The sequence below is a fragment of the Oratosquilla oratoria genome, chromosome 10 (assembly GCF_046742065.1).
Source record: "Oratosquilla oratoria isolate Oo_2021 chromosome 10, ASM4674206v1, whole genome shotgun sequence".
NCBI lineage: Eukaryota > Metazoa > Arthropoda > Malacostraca > Stomatopoda > Squillidae > Oratosquilla > Oratosquilla oratoria.
In genome coordinates, this window is record NC_134786.1 from 19,353,342 (window position 1) to 19,362,790 (window position 9,449).

At 39.9% G+C, this 9,449-nt stretch overlaps 1 protein-coding gene across 8 annotated transcripts in view; it reads right to left on the reverse strand.

Moving 5' to 3' along the window:
* LOC143029140 (uncharacterized) overlaps nt 1–5,356 on the reverse strand; it is a 59,179-nt gene extending 53,823 nt beyond the window's left edge. The window contains exon 1 of one of the 8 annotated variants that reach the window (XM_076191593.1): nt 5,312–5,356. The gene's annotated coding sequence lies outside the window, so the exon portion shown is untranslated. The other 7 variants (XM_076191598.1, XM_076191597.1, XM_076191591.1 and 4 more) reach the window with 7 other exon arrangements.
* Between the last annotated feature and the right edge of the window lie 4,093 nt (nt 5,357–9,449).

Sequence of the window (9,449 nt, forward strand, 5' to 3'; positions counted from 1 at the left end):
CTGTTCAACTTATACATGGATGGGGTGGTGCGAGAGGTGAATGCTAGGGTAGTGGGTCAGGGATTGGAGATGGTTAAAGAAAATGGAGAAAAGTGGGAGGTGAGCCAGCTGTTGTTTGCGGACGACACTGCGCTTGTGGCAGGATCGGAGGAAGGATTGAGGAAGTTGGTGACAGAGTTTGGGAGAGTATGTGATAGAAGAAAGCTGAAGATAAATGTGGGTAAAAGTAAGGTGATGAGATGTACAAGGGGTGAAAGTGGCAGTAGACTGGAAGTGAGCATTAAGGGAGAGCGACTGGAGGAAGTGGATAGTTTTAGATACTTGGGTGCAAATGTGGCAGGAAAAGGTGGAGTGAAGGTGGAGGTAGAATGTAGATTGAGAGATGCGAGTAAATGCCTTGGTGGATTGAAGAGTGTAATGAGGAATAGACATTTGGGAATGGATGCTAAGAGGAGACTGTATGAAGGAGTGATTGTGCCAACAGCAGTGTATGGGGCAGAAACATGGAATATAAGAGAAGAAGAGAGGAGTTTGAATGTGTTTGAGATGAGGTGTCTGAGAAGTATGATGGGGGTTACTAGGCTAGATAGAGTGAGAAATGAGGAGGTGAGGAAGAGAACGGGGGTGGAAAGGGAGTTGGGAGATAGGGTTGATGAAAGAGTATTAGAATGGTTTGGACACATGGAAAGAATAAGTGAAGAAAGACTAGTAAAAGAGGTATGGAAGGCAGATGTGGAGGGAGTGAACATGAGGGGACATCCTAGGATGAGATGGATGGATGGGGTGAAGGGGGCTTTGGGGAAGAGGGGAATGTCTGTTGAGGAAGGACGGGAGAGGACAGAAGACAGGGGTGAATGGAGAATGGTTGTATATGGATGATGTTGTGATGCATGAGGTGGAATGGGTGGGGGGGGGGGTGAAGTAGTATGAGTGAGCAAAATTTGACCCAGACCGAAGGGATTTCTCCCCGTCTTCTCCTTTTATGCATGGGAGGACAGACAAGGGGGGTCGCCAATTTAGTGAAGCGGCCTTGCTGTGGATTGCTGTGTCTTGCGACACTGCTTCTGACCCAGGGCAGTGGACAAGATGCAGGGATGGCCCGTCATCCAGGAGGTGCTAAGATAAGAGGTAGGGTGGAGGGATGGGGAGTGTTTTCAGGGATGGAATGGGTGGGAGTGATTTTATGCCTTTTCCTTTTTTGGCTACCTCCCTTGTAAGAGGGAAAAAGTCTTAGTATATGTATATATGTAAACTACAATGTGATTTATACACTCTGATTGCATTTTTCCAATCTATAGTCACAATGTATAAATCACATTGTAGTTTCAAAAGAAAAATTGTTGAATCTTCATTCATCAAACATTTTCCAAATTTCAACACATCAAAAGGTTGATGGTCACCAGATTCTATCACCAGCTTGGCAATAGACAAATTAATCTCTAAGGAACAAAATGTCCAACCCCATCAAAGGTATGTGACTCAAGGCTTCCCTAAATTGTTGTAATTTACCTCTATACAGAATGTTCGGGATAAAACTGATACTTTGATGTGTCATTTCAGAACCATTTGAAGGATTTACTAGCGGTAAAGTGCAACGGGTAGCTGATCCTGTGTATTACTGGTGGGTGTGAGAGCTAGAGAGCATGGACAAATGGAAAGCACCAGAATATTGGAAGATAGTGACCTGCATGATGATGATGATTCATGCTGGATTAAAAAATTCAGAAATCTTAGCTGCAGCTCAGTGCTCCTTGAATACTGTGAAGGCTATGAGATGTGAGCTGGAGAATTGCAATGGAAATGTGGAAGCAGTGGCTAACAGAAAGGATCACAGCAGGCGTCCTGACTGTCCGCACAACAAAATTTGTCAAGAAGCTGCAAAAAAAAAAAAAAAAAAAAAAAGGTGCAGCAAGATCCAGGCAAGGCAATGCAGACCTTGGCAAGAGAGATGGACATTGGAGGTGTGCTATGAAGAAAACCCTGAATGAGGATCTTCACTAGTCTTCATACAAGAGGTGCAAGGGCCAACTTCTCACTGCCAAGGCCCCCCAAGAAAACTGCCTTACAAAGGCCAAGAAACTCCTCAATAAGGTCAAACACCCAGTCGAGCCGGGGATGCTCTGGTTCTTCTAAGACTAGAAGAACTTCTGCCAGGACCAGTTGCACAGCATGTAGAACAACAGGTAACTAGCCTACAGTCCACACAGAGTCACACACTTCATGAAGACCAAGTTCCCTCAAACTGTGATGGTCTTTGGGTGTGTTTCTAGCAAAGGCCACATCATGCCACCCCACATTTTTGAAGAGGGACTTGGACTCACTTCAGGTGGCTATTGAGTTGCTGTCCACTGTTGTCATGCACTGGGTGGAGAGGATGGCTGCAGGAAGACCATACGTATGGCAGCACAACTCAGCTCCGTGTCACACCTCCGGGAAAACCCAGAAGTCTCTGTCTGAGAACTTCTACAACTTCATCAGTCCCAACATCTGGCCCCCCAACTTGCCTGATTGCAAACCCATGGACTATTATGTGTGGGGCACAATTGAAAGACACAAATTGTACCATCTGCAACACCAAGGATGAGCTGATTGCCAGGATCAAATTGATGTTCAGGTGTCTTTTGAAGGACAACATGAAGGTCGCATGCTGCAGGTTCAGGTCCCACCTGGAGGCCAAAGTGGAGGCTCAGGGTAGCTTCTTTGAGTGAGCTGTATTTGGCAAAAGATCCTCTAAGAGATGTACTTTGAATTTTGAGAATACATAAATTGTTCCTCAAGATATAATGTTTTTCTTTCCTTTCCTAAAGTGTCAAATTTATCCTGAACACCCTTTATATCTTCTTGTTTCCTAATCTATGTATGTATCTGCTGAAGAGGACCACAGTCAGTGGTCAAAATATATGGTTTACTCTGTATCTCAGCTTATTTTTCTCTGAGAACAGGTTTAATTTTATTCTACTCATGAATGTGCTACAATATAGATCTACGTTATTTTATAAGTATGTTAAATATATCAATTCCTGTTGTTTATCCAAACAAGTACTTACAAATATAAAAACTTATAAAAATATTACAGAATATAACTTTACTAGTACTCATTCACATCATAAACCTATAATTCAATGACCAACAATTAATATTTGCACATTCGCAAATTAAGCCACACCATCTCTGGATCAGTTCCAAAATATCAGTAATCTTTGACTGTCTTTTCTTTTTTATTCACATAAGGAAAGCTGACAATAGAATGAGGCAAAACTACTGTGGCTTATTATGCCAATATTGTCAACACCATGGAAATAATAAATATTTTATTAGTACTGCTGGTAAATTTAAAGTGCACACCTGATATGATAATAGAAAATTAAATATAAATTTTGTAAATCATAATACACTAATATGTTTTCCTTAGCAGAAATTAATAACAAAAAACCATATTAAAAGTGATACACTACTGAACAGAGCTGCAACGCGTGCTTCCTGATGCCATGTTTGTTTTGACAGATACAGAAGTCAAAGAAATTAAAGTATGATAAATTGTTCTGCTCTAACCTAACCTGAATTTGGTAATGCAGTTCCTGTAATGCTAGAGGTCATCAGGGTCATCGTCATCATCAAGAATGGTGATGGCCAGTTTTGGCATCCAATTCTAGGGGGTGTAGAGGCATTTCATTGCTTCAAGAAAAGTTTTTTTTTTAGAAGTACACACCTACACAGTATAGCATTAGAAAATTAAATATTAATTTTGTTATTTTTTTTAATACATCAACATAATAATTTTTTTTTTTTTTTTAGGAAATCAATATCTGAAAATATTGCTAAAACCTATACAGACATGAATGAAGTCGCTTCGACTCCTTTAGACGCCATCTTTGTTTTGATAGATTCGGAGGTCAGAGATGACAACAATGACCCTGATTACCTCTAGAATTACAGGTACTGCATTATTAAATGCAGGTTAGGTTTGGTAGGTAGGTTAGGTTAGGTTAGGCTGGTAGTTTAGGGTATATAAGTTATGTTAGAATAGATGAATTTATCATACTTTAATTTCTTCGGCCTCTGCCTCTACCGAAACAAAGATGACATCTCAAGCAACTGAAGTGGCTATGTTTGTTTGTTTATAGCTTTTAGCAACCTTTTCTATTATCAATTTCTGCCAAGAATAGCATATATTACATTGGTGTGTTATAATTTACAAAATTATTTAATTTTTCAATGCTAAATTGTGTAGGTCTGCACTTCTAAAAATTTATAAAGAATAGCATGAATTAATGAATTTTAATTTACAAAAGTGATATTTAATATATTGTATGGATATACCGGTATCATTTAGGCGTGCACGAAGTAGCCATCACCATCGTCAAACTGACATTGACGGGACTAGGTCGACGACACAAACATGGCATCTTGAACCTATCACTGCAGCTCCATTCAGTGCTGTATTTGCTTTTAACAAAATTTCTTGGTACTAATTTCCATAAAGAAAAAATTATATTATGTTGATGTATTTCAATTGATCAAATTAACATTTAATTTTGTATTGATACATCACATGGGTGTGTAGTTCCTTAAAATAATACCAATTACCATAACAGTATCAAGTTGTCCAAAGTCCTTCAAAAACCTGCAGCAAAATGTTGGCAATGTTGGTGATAGCATCACCTTAATTTACCAAGCTAATAATAAATAAACAGACTGTAATCCTCCTCCTATTGCCAGCCTTTGACACATAAGCAAACCCAAGCACAAATTATTATATACAATTGACTATCAATTTCTTCCCAGGCCAGGGTCTATGGGCGGGCTCAAACACTGGTGCTGGTAACTGCGAGGATATGGATTTATCAGTGAAACCCAAAACAAGTTTGCATCATCAATGATAAATCACATTTTGAATTACACTTCAACTTGACTATGTGCAACGACGGTTGCCAGTTCTCTTGCAACTCTAATCTAATCACCAATTTCCAATCAAATTCAGCCATTTTTTTCCCACATATCACCATAAATTTAAGGTGGACAACAAAGATTTTACATCAACACTACCTAATTTTTATGTTAATTTTTCAAGACACTTCAATTTTCAAGTTATCATTACCAAAACGAGACGACCCTGTAGATAACTGTAGGCATTCGACACAAAAGTTGCCTGAATGGATGTAGTAAATTTCATTTCGATCTCGCTTCTATATTGTACACCAACTGCATTAGTTCAATGTAGTTTTAATGGTGAAAGTTATGTTTCTTAATTTTTCATTCACTATTGAAAGTACTATCCCGAAAGACGTTTAGAGCAATATCGTCAACTAACACCAACTCTACTTCTAAAATGTATACAGTAGACACTCATTCGAACTTCAAACTTTGTTGACATCACACTCCCGCCAATGTTGACATTGCGATCGTAACACCATGAACATAAATTCCTTGTATTTACCTAATTGTAGTACATAGGAAAGCATATCGCTTGTTGGGACTTGTCTCCTATTCCCTAATTTTTTAATATACCTAGACTCAAATTTATGTAAGGTTCCAACTTGATCTATAGCTTTGATTTCCAATTATCATATCGAGATTAGAATTCACGTATTGTTTGAGCTTGGGCTATATCACCTAAGTTATTCCACACATACATTTATATGGAAAACTGTATTTCTTCACATTCGTTCGACATATGGTCTTTCTTAATTTACTTCAATGGCTTCAGCCCTTCCATCTTTAATCACAAAATCTTGTAGCGACGATGCTACTGAGGTAGAGAAAGAGGGCTAGATGAATTCGTCTCCTTTATTATCAAGGTATGAATGAACTGTTTTACATGCGACAGGAGCCGAAATATATACCGCGTAGGAAGTGACCCGTGGTGTGCATAATTGCATTGGATTAGGTTAGGTCGGGTCAAGCAGGGTCGCACTGTCAAAGTCACGTCAAGTCTACCCTTGTGGGCGACATAACGTGCGTTCCATGCCACGTGATTATTGTGGTGTGTACAATATTCCCCTCTCAAAATGGCCTTGGCTTCAGAGGGCGTCCTGCACATGAGAATTTTGTGGGCGGAATGGCGCAGTGTGGTGGTTTTAGGCGGTCGATGGAGACCCGTTATGGTCTGCTAGAGATATAGATGCGAAGGTCTTGTCCTTACTTTCATGGACAAGATGGGGACGTCGCCCGCAAGGGTAGACCTGACGCGACTTTGACAGTGCGACCCTGCTTGACCCGACCTAACCTAGTCCAGTGCAGTTATGTAATCACGCACCACGGGTCACTACCCACGTGGTATATATATCGGCTCCTGCCGCATGTAAAATCAGTTCATTTATACCTTGATAATAAAGGAGACGAATTCATCTAACCCTCTTTCTCTACCACAATAGCATCGTCGCTAAACTGGTCAAGCAGGGTCGCACCGTCAAAGTCGCGTCAGGTCCCTTGTCGGCGACATTACGCGCGTTCTATGCCACTTGGTTATTGTGGTGTGTACAATCTCTTCTATCAATGCAATTTATCCCTTTTAGTGACCTAAACAATGTAATCATGTTACCTCTTTATCTTCAATATCTCAAAGTTGGCAGACCCAGTACCTTTAGTCTTTCCTCATATGGTTTATCTGCCAGGCTGGGGACCAGTCTGATTGCTGCCTTTTGTATTCTCTCAATCTTGCTTATGTCCTTCACCCTGTGTGGGGACCATACTTCTGATGTATATTCCAGTCTTGGATGTATCAGGGTTTCGATGAGTTTTTTCATCATCTCTTCATCCATACAATGGAACGCCACCTTAATATTCTGTAGTAGTACATGTGTCTCTCCCAAAATCCTGCTGGTATGTCTGTCAGATGTCAGGTTGTCTTTTATCAACACACCCAAGTCTTTCTCCTCTTTTACTTTTGTAATGTGTTTGCTTCTCAAAGAATAATCTAAGGATGGCCTTTTGCCACTATTACCCATTTCTAATACTATAGATTTTTTTGTATTGAACCTCATTTCCCATTATTGGCTCCATGCAAAAATAGTATCTAGATATTTTTGCAATATTCTACCGCCCTCCTCATTTTTCACTCTGCTCATGATTTTTGCATCATCTGCAAATATGTTGGGATAGCTTGTTGTTCCTTCCATCATGTTATTAACATAGACAAAAAACATTATTGGTGCAAACACTGAGCCTTGTGGTTCTCCACTCGTTACTGTTCTCCAACTTGACATCTTGTTCTTTACTACTGTTCTTCAAAAAGTCTTTAATTCATTCTAATAGTTTGCCTCTCAGTCCTCCAACGTACTCCAATTTACCCATAAGTCGACTGTGAGGTACTTTATCAAATGTTTTATCTAAATGTCAAGACGCTTCAACACAACAGCATCTTAAGAAAAGGGGCCCGACTGTTCAATCATTTACCTAAACACCTACGTAACATTACAGGTGTTAAAACAGAAGTTTTCAAAAGGAAACTTGACAATTTCTTGTCAACCCTACCATATCAGCCGGGCATCCCAGGTTATACAGCATCGCGACTAGCGAATTCCAACTCCATTATTGACCAGCTGGACTACAAACAACAAACTGAAAGGTGGCAGCTACGCCGTGGCCTTGCCTCAAGATCCATCGGGGGAGCAACACTCCCTTGAGGCAGAAGCGCTTCAAGGTAAATTCAAGGTAAAGGTCCAAGTACACGTAGTCCACCCACCCCTCTCTCTCTTGTAGCACACACACACAATCAGTTTTATCCCAAGTTCTTGTCTTGGGGGAACATGCCACCATGAAGTCTGTTTTATTGTGTCCTTTAGTAATGATCTTTAGGTGAATTGCTTCAGCCCTGCCTTCACTCAGATTTACTTCGTACACCTTTGTGCCACTTCTCACCACAACTATTACTCCACCATTCTTTTCTTCTCTATCTCTTCTCCAGGTGTATCTGTTGTTCCCCAACTGTAAAAAAATGGGGAGTTTAGTATCTACTAGGCACAATATATCAGGTTCATTTATCCTTAAGTAGTCATTTATGTCCAACTTTTCAAAGGATTACAAAGGCGGAGCATGCCGACAGGAGACCTTTTGGTCCATATCAAGGTTGGATGCGAACAAATATAATAATGATAGATAGATACATAAATGAATAAATAAAAACTATAATAATGTAAATAATAATAAATAAAATGAATAAATGCATAGTTATAGTTAAATAATAAACAAACAGGTAAATAGTAAATAATAATAAATTGACATATAACTAATAATAAATGAGAATCAACCAAATAAAAATAAACAAGCAGACAAATGATGAAAAAATAAACAAATAATATAAAATAAATGACAGTCATTACAGTATCTTGCTTAGGTGCTTATCTAAATGATTCTTAAAGCTTCGAACTGAACTACATTTCACTGCCTCTGCAGGATAGATGGAGAAAGAGGAAAGGGACAAAAGGTAGGGAGGTTCTTAGAGTGAACTCTTTGAATGAAAAGGAAAAGGAGAAGGAGTTGAAGAAGAAGCTGAAGGAGGAGTGGGAGATAGTAAAGGATAGAGTGGAGCTGGGTGTGGAGGAGGAATGGGGATGGTTCAAGGAGGGAGTCATAAAGTGTGCAAGGATGGTGTGTGGAACAAGAAGGACAGGGGGAAATAGAAGAAAGGGTAGTGAATGGTGGGATGAGGAAACAAAAAATTTGTAGAAGAGAAGAAGCGAGCTTTCACAGATTGGTTACAAAATAGGACGAGGGAGTCATATGAGAGGTACAAAGAAAAGAGAAAGGAAGTTAAGCAAAAGGTAAAGGAGGCAAAGAGGAGAGCAGATGTGAAATGGGGTAGGAGTATGACAGAAAATTTTGAAAGTAATAAAATGATGTTTTGGAAAGAGATTAAGAGAGGAAGAGGAGGCGAATCAAGTAGAGAAGAAAAGGTAAAAGGTGCAGATGGAGAGATGATAATGGAAGAGAAGGCAGTAAGGGGAAGATGGGCAGAATGTTTTAGGGAGTTGCTAAATGTGAAGGAGGATAGGGAGGGAAAGATAGCTGCAGTGGGAAATGCGAAGAAAATGAGAGTGGTGAGTGAGGAAAATGGAGGAGAAATAAGGAAGGATGAGGTGAAGGCAGTTGTTAAGATGATGACAGCAGGTAAGGCACCTGGTCTGGATGGATGCCATGCAGAATGTCTGAAAAAGGGAGGTACAGTTATGGTGGACTGGCTGGTGAGGTTATTTAATGTTTGCTGGAGAGAGGGTAGAGTGCCGGAGGACTGGAGGAGTGCCTGTATAGTTCCTCTTTACAAGGGAAAAGGGGACAAATGTGAATGTAGTAGTTTCAGAGGGATTAGCTTGTTAAGTGTAGTTGGGAAGGCTAATGGGATTATCTTGATTGAGAGGATTAGGAGAGGAAAAGAAGGAGTAATTGGTGAGGAACAGCGTGGATTTAGGATGGGCAGAGGTTGTGTAGATCAGATCTTTGTGGTAAGACAG